Genomic DNA, 13978 nt, shown 5'->3' on the forward strand with positions numbered 1-13978 from the left:
ATTGAGTTTGTGCTTGAAATGTTACTGTAATTCTGCAAACTGTTAATAAATATTTCAATCAATCAATAATGGTATAACTGTCTCTCGATGGTGAGGTAATAAAGATAGGTGTCAGATTACATAACATACATTAGATTACATGTATACATAGAGGCATTATTACCTTTAATCCACCCGACACTTTAAGCAATTATAGTCACAAATCCAACTACAGATTATACGGAAGTATTTTAGATCATGATATAGATTTCATATTTTCACAAATATGAAAACACCATTACAAACATTGAAGTTATAGACACACCTATTACTCAAGACCATGATTTAGTATTGATATCACTGCAAGGTTTTAAATAAATAATAATATACTATATATACGCGATAACATTTTCTTTTTTTTTCTCCATCTGATATCCATGTTTTATTTTTCTTGGAGAAACTACAAGTGGAACCTGGACACTTCTAAACCGATGGGACTGTATTTATTTTATAGATAGAATTTTTTTACCTGCAATGACTACAGTAGGTACGCAGCAAATAGCTAAACCCAATAACTCAATATTTAAACCGTTATTTCACAGAGAGGCTGAGATTTGAAAGTTCGTATAGCGGTCGACAGTACTTGCACGCTCTGCTTGCGCACCAGTAGGCCATTCATGGCCTATACTAGTGCGCAACACGCAAGTATAGGCACTCGACAGAGTGCAGTTCTAGTTTAAAACCCATTTTGACCCGAGATCAGATTCTAAAAATGTCTGTTTGAAAATGACAGTTTTCTGGAAAAAGCTATGTTTCTATGTCAGTCGTTCTTCGATTTTTCTAAAAATAGCAGACCTACAAGCTCGTAGCGCGCCACTCGGTGGCGCGCTATGAGCTTGTAGATCTGCTATTTTCTATACAAACAGATACTGTATACTGTACTTGGTTGACCTGGAATGCCTCCAGGACCAATACTAGGCCCCCCTCCTTCTCTCCTCTCTCTCTACACTACATATACATACAGTATATCTGGGCACCGATCTACAACTCTCGCCCCCAGATCCATGAGTTTGCATTTTATCAGGATAATGTCTGTTTCGCCCCCAGAAGGGTTTGTTGTGGTTAATTCGTTTTTTTCTTTTAACACATTTAGACCTGAGATTCTACAAAATTATGTCTTCTAAATCCTGACAGTTTTCTTGAAAAAACAATGTTTCTATAATGTCAGTGGTGCTCAAACATTTTCATGTCAAGGACCCCTAGAATTATATGTAATTGGCCGTCGACCCCCCCCCCCCCATCTGAAAATATGTTGTTCCCGGGGACCCCCAGATGCAAAGATATGAGTTCAAAACGTTCGCTCTGAAAGAATATATATAAAGATTTGCGCCACATTTTCACGATTTTTCAAAAACAGCAGACCTACAAGCTCGTAGTGCGGCACTCGGTGCCACGCTATGAGCTTGTAGATCTGCTATTTTTCAATAGCTATAAAGCATACCGGTATATAACATAAATGCTTAAAACACCCAACAGGGGTTCCCGTACAGAATGAGTTAACTCGACTGTATTGGAGATTCGTCACCGCTCGCTTCCTCTCTCCCTCTACCTTGTGGCTTGTTTTTGGCAGGCTGCAACTATTTGTTTTTATTTGTTTTATCTTTATAGCAATGTCTGTCTGTCTGTCTGTCTTGGCACGGTCTCCCTTTGGTGAAAGAAAACAAACAAAGAAGATTATTCTTCTTAATCTCAACGGGATTTACCTCTTCTTCCCGGTTAAATATAAAGGCTATGAATCAAATCAAAACAACAAAGGGGGGGGGCGAGTTAAGAAATTAATCAGCTTACTTAATACTTAAGGCTCGTGTTTTTCTTTTCTTAGGTCTTTACATTTTTTACAATTGGGGTGGATAAGGTCAGGTCGGTGAGAGTAAGTAAAGGCATTAGGAATTATGCAAATTGAAACTATATACAAAGTCACTGGAAAAATCAATGCGAGGAGTCCTCAGGAGTATACGCAATGAGTTGACCCATGCATGCCCTTTAAGAGCGTGCAATGCGCGCGGGCGTACGCGCGTGTCTGCGTGCAGGCACCACATTAGTCCACATGCGCGGAGCATGGTGGTGGACTGCCGAATTCACAGCGCGTGCATACATGCACTTTACGAGCGTGTGTGTGTGTGTCTATGTGTGCACGCGTGCGTGCGGAGGTATGGTGGCGGTGGCCTGGCTGAAGTCGCAGCGCGTGCATGCCCTTTACGAGCCTGTGTGCGTGCGTGCGTGTGTGCGCCGTGCGGCGGTATGGCGGTGGCCTGGCTGAAGTCGCAGCGTGTGCATGCCCTTTACGAGCCTGTGTGCGTGTGTGCGTGCGTGCGTGCGCCGTGTGGCGGTATGGCGGTGGCCTGGCTGAAGTCGCAGCGCGTGCCGTGCATCAAGGTGACGATCAGATTAATAGGATCCCATAAAAAGAGAGAAACCCTTCAGTCTCCCCAGAGGACCGTCGGTCTCTAATTGAACCGTTGGCCATTAGTCAGCCGTTAGAGCGCTGAGTACTTCTTCTCCCCTGCAAAGCACTAATGTCACTCATTTTTACCGCGGCGGCACGCGCTCGGTCGCTGAGCCGCTGGGGCGGGGGGAGGGAGAGAGGGGAGGGGGCACGCCTGTCACATTAGCGACTTTAAGCAACGACGGATTTCGATGGCGTCAGAGCAGCCGTACTTCAGCATAGCGTCGCCGTCCTGAAACAGTCTCTGCAAAAATTCCCTATTGCTGCAGGAGGGACCGAGAGAGAGAGAGAGAGAGAGAGAGAGAGAGCGGGGGGTGGGGGGGGGGGGGGGGGGGGGGGGAGTATAGGGACACTTCCAATGTGTCTGACCTCCCTGTGGGGTTCAGATTCACTGCTGCTGGTGAAATGTTATTATTACACATCATGGTGCCCTGAGTTGGAGAACTTCACCATGTCCTGCCACACATTACAGATTGTCTGTGCATTGAAACAGAAACAGAAAAGTACAACAAAGCACGCACATCCACACTCACTTATGCCATTTTATAGACCCGAGACCCATTCTAAAGAAAACTCTGAAAAACCCCCCATTGGCACATTCGCGACATTAAGCCATTCTGACCTGAGATCAGATTCTAAAAATGTCTTCTACATCCTGACAGTTTTCTGAAAAAGCCTATGTTTCTATGTCAGTGGTTCTTCGATTTAAAAAAAATAGCAGACCTACAAGCTCGTAGCGCGCCACTCGGTGGCGCGCTACGAGCTTGTAGATCTGCTATTTTTCAATAGCTAAAGCATTATAACATAATGCTAGGCTGTGGAACCCCATCTGAAAATATATTGTTCCAGGTTGTAATGCGAAAAATGGAAGCCATAGTTCTCACGATAATAAAAACATTTTTGTAAACAAAATATTGTATAAAATAAAAATCTGCCTATCGATGATGTTTTTTGTTTTGTTGTTTTTTTTGTTTTGATGCTGTCGTTTGTTTCTTGTTTATCAAGGAATTGTATTGTTTTGTTTTGTCTGGTTGAATTGTTTGTAAAAAAGTGTCTTTACGTATGAAGTGTATTTTGTGAATTGTATTGTTTTGTCTTGCTTTGTTTTGTCTGGTTGAATTGTTTGTAAAAAAAGTGTCTTTACGTATGAAGTGTATTTTGTGAATTGTATTGTTTTGTCTTGCTTTGTTTTGTCTGGTTGAATTGTTTGTAAAAAAAGTGTCTTTACGTATGAAGTGTATTTAGTGAATTGTATTGTTTTGTCTTGCTTTGTTTTGTCTGGTTGAATTGTTTGTAAAAAAAGTGTCTTTACGTATGAAGTGTATTTAGTGAATTGTATTGTTTTGTCTTGTATTGTTTTGTCTGGTTGAATTGTTTGTAAAGAAGTGTCTTTATGTATGAAGTGTATTTTGTGAATTGTATTGTTTTGTCTTGCTTTGTTTTGTCTGGTTGAATTGTTTGTATAAAAAGTGTCTTTACGTATGAAGTGTATTTTGTGAATTGTATTGTTTTGTCTTGCTTTGTTTTGTCTGGTTGAATTGTTTGTAAAAGAAGTGTCTTTACGTATGAAGTGTATTTTGTGAATTGTATTGTTTTGCCTTGCTTTGTTTTGTCTGGTTGAATTGTTTGTAAAAGAAGTGTCTTTACGTATGAAGTGTATTTTGTGAATTGTATTGTTTTGTCTTGCTTTGTTTTGTCTGGTTGAATCGTTTGTAAAAAGTGTCTTTACGTATGAAGTGTATTTTGTGAATTGTATTGTTTTGTCTTGCTTTGTTTTGTCTGGTTGAATCGTTTGTAAAAAGTGTCTTTACGTATGAAGTGTATTTTGTGAATTGCAAAACGACCCCCTTGAAAACGAGTTGGTTCATCTCAAGGGATTGTTCCTAATAAAGAAATTCAGACGTATTCATTAAACTAAAAAGGCAGCGAATAAAAACCCTGCAGGGAAAAACAATGCATTTTCTGAAGAAAACCTTCAGGGAAAGAAAGGATCAGGAAAGCGTGAAGAGGTTGGAGGAATAACACCAGATCTGTAATGTATGTGTAAGTTGTTGATGTCTGTGTTGAACAGTTCTTCTGTCTGAATGTATAGCTTCTGACAGGTGAGTTTTACGCTTATGTGAGTCCTGACTGTTCCCCTGCGGTGTACCTACTCATACTGTACCTAGTACTGTACCTTTGTTGACAGTCTTTAACCCATTTAGGACTGATGTCGAAAAAAAAAAAAATGTCTTCATATCCTGACAGTTTTCTGAAAAACCTCATGTTTCTGTATCAGTGACAGGTGCTCAGTATTTCATGTCAAGGACCCCAAACATTATATGTAATATGCCTCCGCCCCCCTATCTGAAAATATGTTGTTCCAGGGACCCTCTCCCCCCCAGAAACAAAGATTTGAGTTAAAATGTTCACTCTGTAATAATATATACCGTATTCAAAGATTTGAGGCACATTTCACGATTTTTCAAAAATAGCAAACCTACAAGTTCGTAGCGCGGCACTCGGTGCTTGTAGATCTGCTTTTAGATCTTCCCAAAATGGGTTAACCCATTTATAGGACTGAGGCCAATTCGAAGAAAATAAATATTTACTGATAAAAAATAGCAGATCTACAAGCTCATAGAGTGCCGCGCTATGAGCTTGTAGATCTGCTATTGTTCAACAGCTAAAGTGGTTCTGGTCATGAACGGGTTAAATGCAACACCAAGTTAGGCATTTAGCAGAAGTTCTAAATCCAGAGGGATTTACAGGAAGCATTAAAGGTAAACACAAGGTAACATAAATCAAATGCACAGAGACAGGGTATAGTCGTAGTGCCTCGGTAATAGGATCATTAGGCATAAAACTAAGATCAGTCTGAACAATATAATCTGTACATTGAAACTTACAGGATGCCAGCTATAGGTCAACAAATGAACCATGGCTATTTAAATAACCTTCTATCTATGATGTGTTTGACCTTTGCTTAATTAAGACTGCATGATGGTCGTCAAGGCAATAAAGTACTACGGCCTGAAGTGGAGTCTTAACCCATTCTGAACGGGAACCCATTCTGGTGTCAGCATCATGTTATGCTTTAGCTGTCGAAAAACAGCAGATCTACAAGCTCGTAGCGCGCCACCGAGTGGCGCGCTACGAGCTTGTAGGTCTGCTATTTTTGAAAAATCGAAGAACGACTGACATTTTTTTAGAATCTGATCTCAGGTCAGAATGGGTCAATCAGACCAGTGTGTGTCCAGTGGAAACCTCGTATGAATCTGATCTCAGGTCAGAATGGATTAAGAGAAGAGCCTTGAGGCTTCGTCGTACACACACAAAGAACAAATGTTCTGGCCTGGCCCGTGGCTCAGCGGTCCAGGCACCTTGGCTGGTATAAACCAGTCTGGCAGTGTGCCGCGGGTTCGACTCCCGATCCCGACGGCCTTTACTGCATGTCACCCCCCCCATCTCTCTCCCCCATTTCCTGTCAGCCTACTGTCTGTCCCTCTATAAAAAGATTAATAAAAAAGGCGAAAGCCGCAAAAAAAAGAACAAATGTTCTAATGATCTGCTATTTTTTTCATATAACTAAAGTATAAACATAATGCTTTAAAACACCAAAAGGGGTTCCCGCCCAGAATGCGTTAAATGGATCTGTGATGTGAAATTGATTTTCTCGCGTCGTTTTTGAGAGACCCCCCCCCCTCCCCTCCCGAGTCAAAGTGAGGTGTAACATAAATTGGCGATTCATTCATTCATTCATTCACACACACGCACACATGCATGCACGCACGCACGCACGACCTTCAACAACAATTCTCTGAATGGCTGGCCGGGGAATTTAACAGAAATAAAAATCATTTTTTTCCGCGTATAGCTCCCTTTGTTGACCGTTCTCTTCTAATTCTCTTCTCTTCACAAGACACAGGCAAGCCCACCCACCCACCCACCCACCCACCCGCCCGCCCATTGCCCGCCTCCTCGCCTCGCAAGACGCGAATTTTGGAGAGATGAGACACTTTGGAACTGTTTGGGGGGGGGTGGGGGAGATTGCTTTTGTAGAGAGAATAAGCATTTTTGGTAAAACGAAATATGGATCTTCTTCCCCCAGTGAAGTGACTGACTGAGTGTTTGGGGCTTTTTTTACTTGGTCCACTTTGTCCAACACTTTTCTACAGGGCGGTTGTTTGCGATGTGCATTATATTGAACAATGTGGACCCTGTTGTAAACAAGTGTATAATGCTTAATTGGGTCGTCTACTCACAGTTAACAGTCTCTGTATTGAGTTTGTGCTTGAAATGTACTGTAATTCTACAAACTGTTAATAAATATTTCAATCAATCAAAATGGGGCCAATTCTTAAAAAAAAAAGCAGCCTGTAGTAGATCTGCTATTTTGTATTTTTCAATAGTAGATCTGCTATTTTAGAAAAATCGTGAAAATGTGGCACAAATCTTTGAATATATATTTTCTTTCAGAGCGAACGATTCTAACTCAAATCTTTGCTTCTAGGAGGGGGGGGGGGGGTCCCTGGAACAACATATTTTCAGATGAGGGGGGGGGGGGTCGGTGGCCAATATCATTTTGGGGGTCCTTGACATGAAATATTGAGCACCACTCACTGATACAGAACATGAGGTATTTCAGAAAACTGTCAGGATTAACCCATTCTGAACGGGAACCCATTTTGGTGTTATAGCATCATGTCATGCTTTATAGCTGTTGAAAAATAGCAGATCTACAAGCTCATAGCGCGCCACCGAGTGGCGCGCTACGAGCTTGTAGGTCTGCTATTTTTTGAAAAATCGAAGAACGACTGACATTTTTAGAATCTGATCTCAGGTCAGAATGGGTTAATCAGACCAGTGTGTGTGTCCAGTGGAAACCTCGTATGAATCTGATCTCAGGTCAGAATGGGTTAAGAAGACTTTTAATGTGTAAACGCATGGCTCTGCTATACGACGTGCTGTGCGTAGATAGCAGTAGATCGTCTATTTCCAGACGGTGTGGGTGAGCGACACCCGCCCCGCATGCAACTAAAGTATAAATCTCTGAGTCTGACAGCAAACTATCCAAGTCCCTACTGGCCGACCCCAGTCAATACCGCTCAATACGCTGCACCAGGCAGCACAACAAACAAGCCTCAGTGTGTCTGTGTCTGTGTCTGTGTCTGTGTGTGTGTGTGTGTGTGTGTGTGTGTGTGTGTGTGTGTGTGTGTGTGCGCGCGTGCATGCCTTCAGTGTTTCTTAGTCTTCGGTTGTCTTAGGTATTATGAAGAAAAAGCCTTTTGCGATTGATTCATAAAAAGCTGGAAATCTAGGTAAACAAACACTTTCTTTAACCCATTCTGACCTGAGATCAGATTCCAAAAAAATAATGTCCGTTTGAAAATGACATGTTTTCTGAAAAAGCTACGTTTCTATGTCAGTCGTTCTTCTTCGATTTTTCAAAAATAGCAGACCTACAAGCTCGTAGCGCGCCACTCGGTGGCGCGCTATGAGCTTGTAGATCTGCTATTTTTCAATAGCTAAAGCATAACGTCATGCTAACACCAAAAGGGTTCCCGTTCAAAATGGGTTAAAGTAGAGATCAAAGCGTGAACGTCGGTCACGTCACACGTCTTTGGTGTGGAAACTCGAAACCATTCCATTTCGTTTGAGTTTTTTTAATTTTTATAGGTTTCATAGTTTTTTTTTGTTAAAATTCTGCCGCCTCGTTCATTTACATTTTTCATTTCGTTTTGGTATTATAACTGTAATTCAAATCATAGTTTCGGTTAATTAAATCATGTATTCCCTTTCAGCGGGAGAGAGAGAGAGAGAGAATGACAGAGAAGAACGTGTGTGTGTGTGTGTGTGTGTGTGTGTGTGCATGTCCTATAGTGTGTGTGGATATGTGCGTCACATGCGTTTGTGTGTTATATGTATGCTTGCTTGCCCACCCACACACACACACAGACACACACACACACACACACAGACACACACACACACACACACACACACACACACGCACACGCACACGCGTGTTTCCACTCCATTCTGCCGCCGGGAGCATCTCCATGACGACCTCTCTCTCTCTCTCTCTCTCTCTCTCTCTCTCTCTCTCTCTCCCTTTAGAAAAGCGTGTCTCCGCCGCGTTCCTCCCGGCGTGCCGATAGGCTGACGGAGCGGAGGACAGGTGATTGGCTGAGCCACGTGAGCCCGTCACATCAGCAGGGATGCATCTTTGTGACAATGACAGAAGAAGAAGCGCACTGGAGCACGCACGCACGCACACGCACGCACTGGAGCACGCACACACACGCACGCACTGGAGCACGCACACACACGCACGCACGCACTGGAGCACAAACACACACGCATGCACTGGAGCACGCACACGCGCGCACGCACACACACACTGGAGCAAGCACTATAGAGCATGCACGTACACGCACACACACACACACAGCCTTAAGTGGCGTCAACCCACACACCTTTAGACTGCAGTAAGTCAAACAAAAGCTACTTTCGCTGTGCACGGACGCGCCAGTGTGCGTTTAAGGCACTGCACACTCACATGCACGCACGCAAGAAACGCACACACACGTGTTTTCATAACTATACCTGTGAGGACATTTATTTACCATTTATTTACCGTTTTGGGGGCATTTGTAACCATAATAACACTGAATCCTAAAATAGTCTAATCTAGTGGAGTGGTGGTGTGCAACAAGCTCGTAGTAATAGACTATTTTAGGCAATTTTTCCGGTGCATTCTTTGGACACTGTCTGGCGCGCAACCGACTACTGTATCTAAATCAGGTGAATACCGCTAAGTAACCCTAAACCCCAACAGCTGAACCCTGAACCCTATAACAGCTAAACCCTGAACCCTGAACCCTATAACAGCTAAACCCTGAACCCTTAACCCATTCTGACCTGAGATCAGATTCATACGAGGTTTCCACTGGACACACACTGGTCTGATCAACCCATTCTGACAGGAGATCAGATTCTAAAAATGTCAGTCGCTCTTCGATTTTTCAAAAATAGCAGACCTACAAGCTCGTAGCACGCCACTCGGTGGTGCGCTATGAGCTTGTAGATCTGCTATTTTTCAATAGCTAAAGCATAACATGATGCTAACACCAAAAATGGGTTCCCGTTCAGAATGGGATAACCCTATAACAGCTAAACCCTGAACCCTAAACCCTAATGAATGAAAAGGGTTGAAAACCTCTGCCCTAAAAAAACAACCATTTATTTTGTGAAATAAATCTATTTCTCAAATTCCAAGGGAGGGGGAGATTAGTGGTCCTCACAAATACACTAATACAAGTACACACGTGCACAGTGTGTGTGTGTGTATGTGTGTGTGCGCTACGCTGACCCTGCCAATGAGGACAGTGTGGAACGTCAACGCGCAGCTACAAGGCCGTTGTCATGACAACTAGCCCGCTCACACGCTCACACACACACACACACACAGGTAGCGATGGAAGGAAGGAAGCACACAAACACACAATGGACCCTGTGCTGCTGTTAATATATGTTCACAATCACTACACTACACACACACAGCACGTACATGCACACTCACACACACACAGACACACAGACACGTACATGCACACACACAGGCACATCCATACACACACACACACACACTCACGCACAGGCAGAGAGACACAAGAGACACTATATCTGTCACACACCAAAACACACTGTCCCTGTCGCACCAAAACACACTGCGCGCGCGCGCGCACACACACACACACACACACACACACACACACACACACACACACACACACACACACACACACACACACACACACACACACACACACACACACACACACACACACACACACACACACACACACACACACACACACACACACACACACACACACACACACACACACACACACACACACACACACACACACACACACACGTACAGCACACAGACTCACACACTCACAGCACAGACTGGAGACTCCAGTCTGGCATGCCAAGTAAGAGCATCTCTCTCTCTCTCTCTCTCTCTCTCTCTCTGTGTGTGTGTGAGCCATCATCACTTTGCAGTTTGCACAGTGCCATATTCTGAAGATGAGACAGTTTCATTAGCATGACAGTAAGATAGATAGATAGATAGATAGATAGATAGATAGATAGATAGATAGATAGATAGATAGATAGATAGATAGATAGATAGATAGATAGATAGCTGCAACATTACAGGGTAAGGGCCCGGGGTCTTTAGAAAAAACTGGACAGTCACACTCGCAACTTTGACATTGGCCCTGGACCCCCACCCACCCCCACCCCACCCCTCTCTCTCTCTCTCTCTCTCTCCCTCCATCACTCTTTCGATTGTTTGCACTCGCATCCTTTGTCTTCCACGCTTCTCTGCCTCTCTCTCTCACTCTCTCTCTCTCTCTCTCTCTCTCTCTCTCACTCTCTACTCCCTGTCTCTTCTCATTCCCTCTCCCCTCACCCCTCCCCCCTCCCACACCCCCCCTCTCTCTCTCACACTCACAGTCTAGAGAGGTGCTAATCACCACCATAAGCACGGCTCTCTGTTTCTCTCTCTCTCTCTCTCTCTCTCTCCGTCTCTGTGGGCGTCATTCTAGCTAACGCAGTGGCCCACTGCCAATGCAGGGCTGAGGAGAGGAGAGGAGAGGAGAGGAGAGGAGAGGAGAGGAGAGGAGAGGAGAGGAGAGTCTGAGAGGAGAGGAGAGGAGAGGAGAGGAGAGGAGAGGAGAGGAGAGGTGTCTGTCTGAGAGGAGAGGAGAGGAGAGGAGAGGAGAGGAGAGGTGTCTGTCTGAGAGGAGAGGAGAGGAGAGGAGTCTGTCTTGACAGCCGTGGTACATACCGCAGCCCTCGGGTTTAGGGGGTTACGGGGGGGACGGGGCGGTATGGGGTGACCGCCCGTTACCGTTGGGGTTGGCCCAGTAGTCAACAAGAAGACTGACGTGACCTCCCCCCCCCCCCCCCCCCCCCCCCAAAAAAAAACCTCTGTCTCTTATTGTGTATTATAGGCCTAATATAAACCCATTTATACGGACTATATATATGAATTGATATAATGACAGTAAAAACATGATGTCCCCCGCCCGCGGGTAATAGTTCCATTTATGGCAGCTATTAATTTAGTATACGCTTTATATGGATGGTTCATTCATATAATACAGTGACCCATGCGGCTAGCCTATACTAACTGCCCTCTCTGACAAGTCCAATCAAAATAAAGTCCATAGCATGACAACAACAACAAAGCTACTCTATATAATAATATCAGTATAAGATCATCATCACACAATGACATGAATAATAACAATAACAACAACAGTCAACAACATGAGTCAACAACAGTCACGCACGCACACACACGTTTGGTTGGTGTGTGTGCGCCTCACTCACGCCCCACCACGTACGTACGCGCACGAGAAAACCCAAAATGACCCTAGAATGTGCCGTGGACGTGCGCGGCGCGGCGCGCTGGAGATAAACGCAGTATACAGCCGCCAGCAGTTAAGGGGAGGGAGGGAGGGGGGGATTCGTTTTAAACGTCCTGTTAGCACAACAACAGCTACACTTAAACAAACACCGACGACGTTAAATAACAAAATAACATATATTTTTATACGTGTATTATTTCCCCTCAAAAGGCAAAACAAGTATATGTAATATTATATTGTGTGTTGTTGTGCTGTCATGGCATGCTGCGGGGCGGCGCATCTGGCTGGCGGACTGACTGGAGTCCGTGTGTGTGTGTAGTGCGTGTGTGTGCGTGCGTTGTGTGTGTGTGTGTGTGTGTGTGTGTGTGTGTGTGTGTGTGTGTGTGTGTGTGTGTGTGTGTGTGTGTGTGTGTGTGTGTTGTGTCGTACCTTCTCCACACGGGCTGGCTGACTGCATGCGCACTCTTGAGGCTGCGGTTGGGTTGCAGTGGTTGGTTGGTTGGTTGGTATAGTGACTGTGACTGACGGACGGTGTTAGTTTATCCTCCGTATCGCCCCACGGGGGTCACTCACTCATATAGTTCCTGTATCGCCGCCCCGCACGTACTGTAGCAGGCTATACAGCAGGGTCACCGTATTCGCCCCACGTATACAGCAGGGTCACCGGCCGGCGGTCCGTATCGCCCCACCACAGTCAGCTGCAGGGTCACGGGGGTGCTGTCCTGTCCTCACCTCTCCTCTCCTCTCCGGCCGATGTTTACGCACGGCGGCGTCTCCTCCCGACGTGGTTCATGACTGAATGAGTCCCCGCATTGTGGAAGCGAAGGAACGTTCCCTTCTCCTCTCTTCTCTTCTCTTCCTCGGGTCACGTTCACGGAGCTCTCTCTCTCTCTCTCTCTCTCTGTGTGTGTCTCTCTACGACGCACACACACTAACACACACACACAATAACACACTGCCTGGGCTCTCTCTCTCTGTCTCTCTGGCTCACAGCAACATCTGCACCGGTCCGGGAGGGGAGAGACAGACAGACGGGAGGAGGAGAGGAGAGGCGAAAAATAGAAGCGAAGGACCGAGTAGCAATAAGGGGGGCGTTCACTCACTCACTGACTGTCTGTTTTTTACTACAAACGAAATGCCTGCTGGGCTGGCTGCTGCTGTCCGGGGTCTTCTGTTCTGTTCTGTTCTGACTGACACGGTACCGTACGGGACGGGACGGGACTAGTTCCCGGGGATATAGATGCACCCAAACCGGAGAGAAACGTAGGGAGGGAAAAAAAAGCTCCGACCGAACGTAAGCGACGAAGCGCCCCAACCACCACACGGAGCACCGCGGCTCTCTGCAGTTCCTTCGGTTCCCACAGCAGCACCTCCTCCCTCCCTTCCTTCGTTCTCCGTGCCGTGCTGTGGCGTGGCGTGGCGACTGGCGTGCGGCTTCCTCCCTCCCTTCCTTCGTTTGGCGTGGCGTGGTGTGGCGTGCGCCTCCCTTCCTCCCTCCCTTCCTTCGTTTGGCGTGGTGTGGCGTGGCGTAGCGTGCGCCTTCCTCCCTTCCTTCACTGTCTCCACTCTCTCTCTCTCTCCAGACGTGCCTGCTGTTGCTGCTCTGCTGCTGCTGGCTGTCTTTGAGCCATCCAGGGACCCGTAGCTGCTGGCCTCACTTCTTTTTTTTTCTCTCTCTCTCTCTCTCCTCTCTTGGAACTATGGGAAATGTAGTCCCTTAAGAGAGAGGGCTAGAGAGAGAGAGAGAGAGAGAGAGAGAGAGAGAGAAAGGCAGGCAGGGGCAGACAGACAGACAGAGAGCGCGACAGGCAGACAGAGAGAGAGACAGGCAGACAGACAGACAGAGAGAGTGACAGACAGACAGACAGACAGACAGACAGACAGACAGACAGACAGAAGTCAATAACAGGTGTGTAATTTAATGTGACGAGGCCATCCACTGCAGTGCACTGTGCAAATACTTCAGAGAATTCCTTACCTGTAGTTAAAATGTCACCTAACCTAAACCACACTGAAACTCGCCTATTTTTTATGCGCATGCATAAAATGAGTATCAAAGTGA

The 13978-nt window shown here is 45.5% G+C and overlaps 1 protein-coding gene across 1 annotated transcript in view; it reads right to left on the reverse strand.

The window, feature by feature from the left end:
• ahdc1 (AT hook, DNA binding motif, containing 1) overlaps positions 1-13454 on the reverse strand; it is a 64235-nt gene extending 50781 nt beyond the window's left edge. The window contains exon 1 of the mRNA XM_080787265.1: positions 12346-13454. The gene's annotated coding sequence lies outside the window, so the exon portion shown is untranslated. The remainder of the gene's footprint in view (positions 1-12345) is intronic.
• Positions 13455-13978: the final 524 nt, after the last annotated feature.

The sequence above is a fragment of the Protomyctophum bolini genome, assembly GCF_963924005.1.
Source record: "Protomyctophum bolini genome assembly, chromosome: 17".
Classification (NCBI taxonomy): domain Eukaryota; kingdom Metazoa; phylum Chordata; class Actinopteri; order Myctophiformes; family Myctophidae; genus Protomyctophum; species Protomyctophum bolini.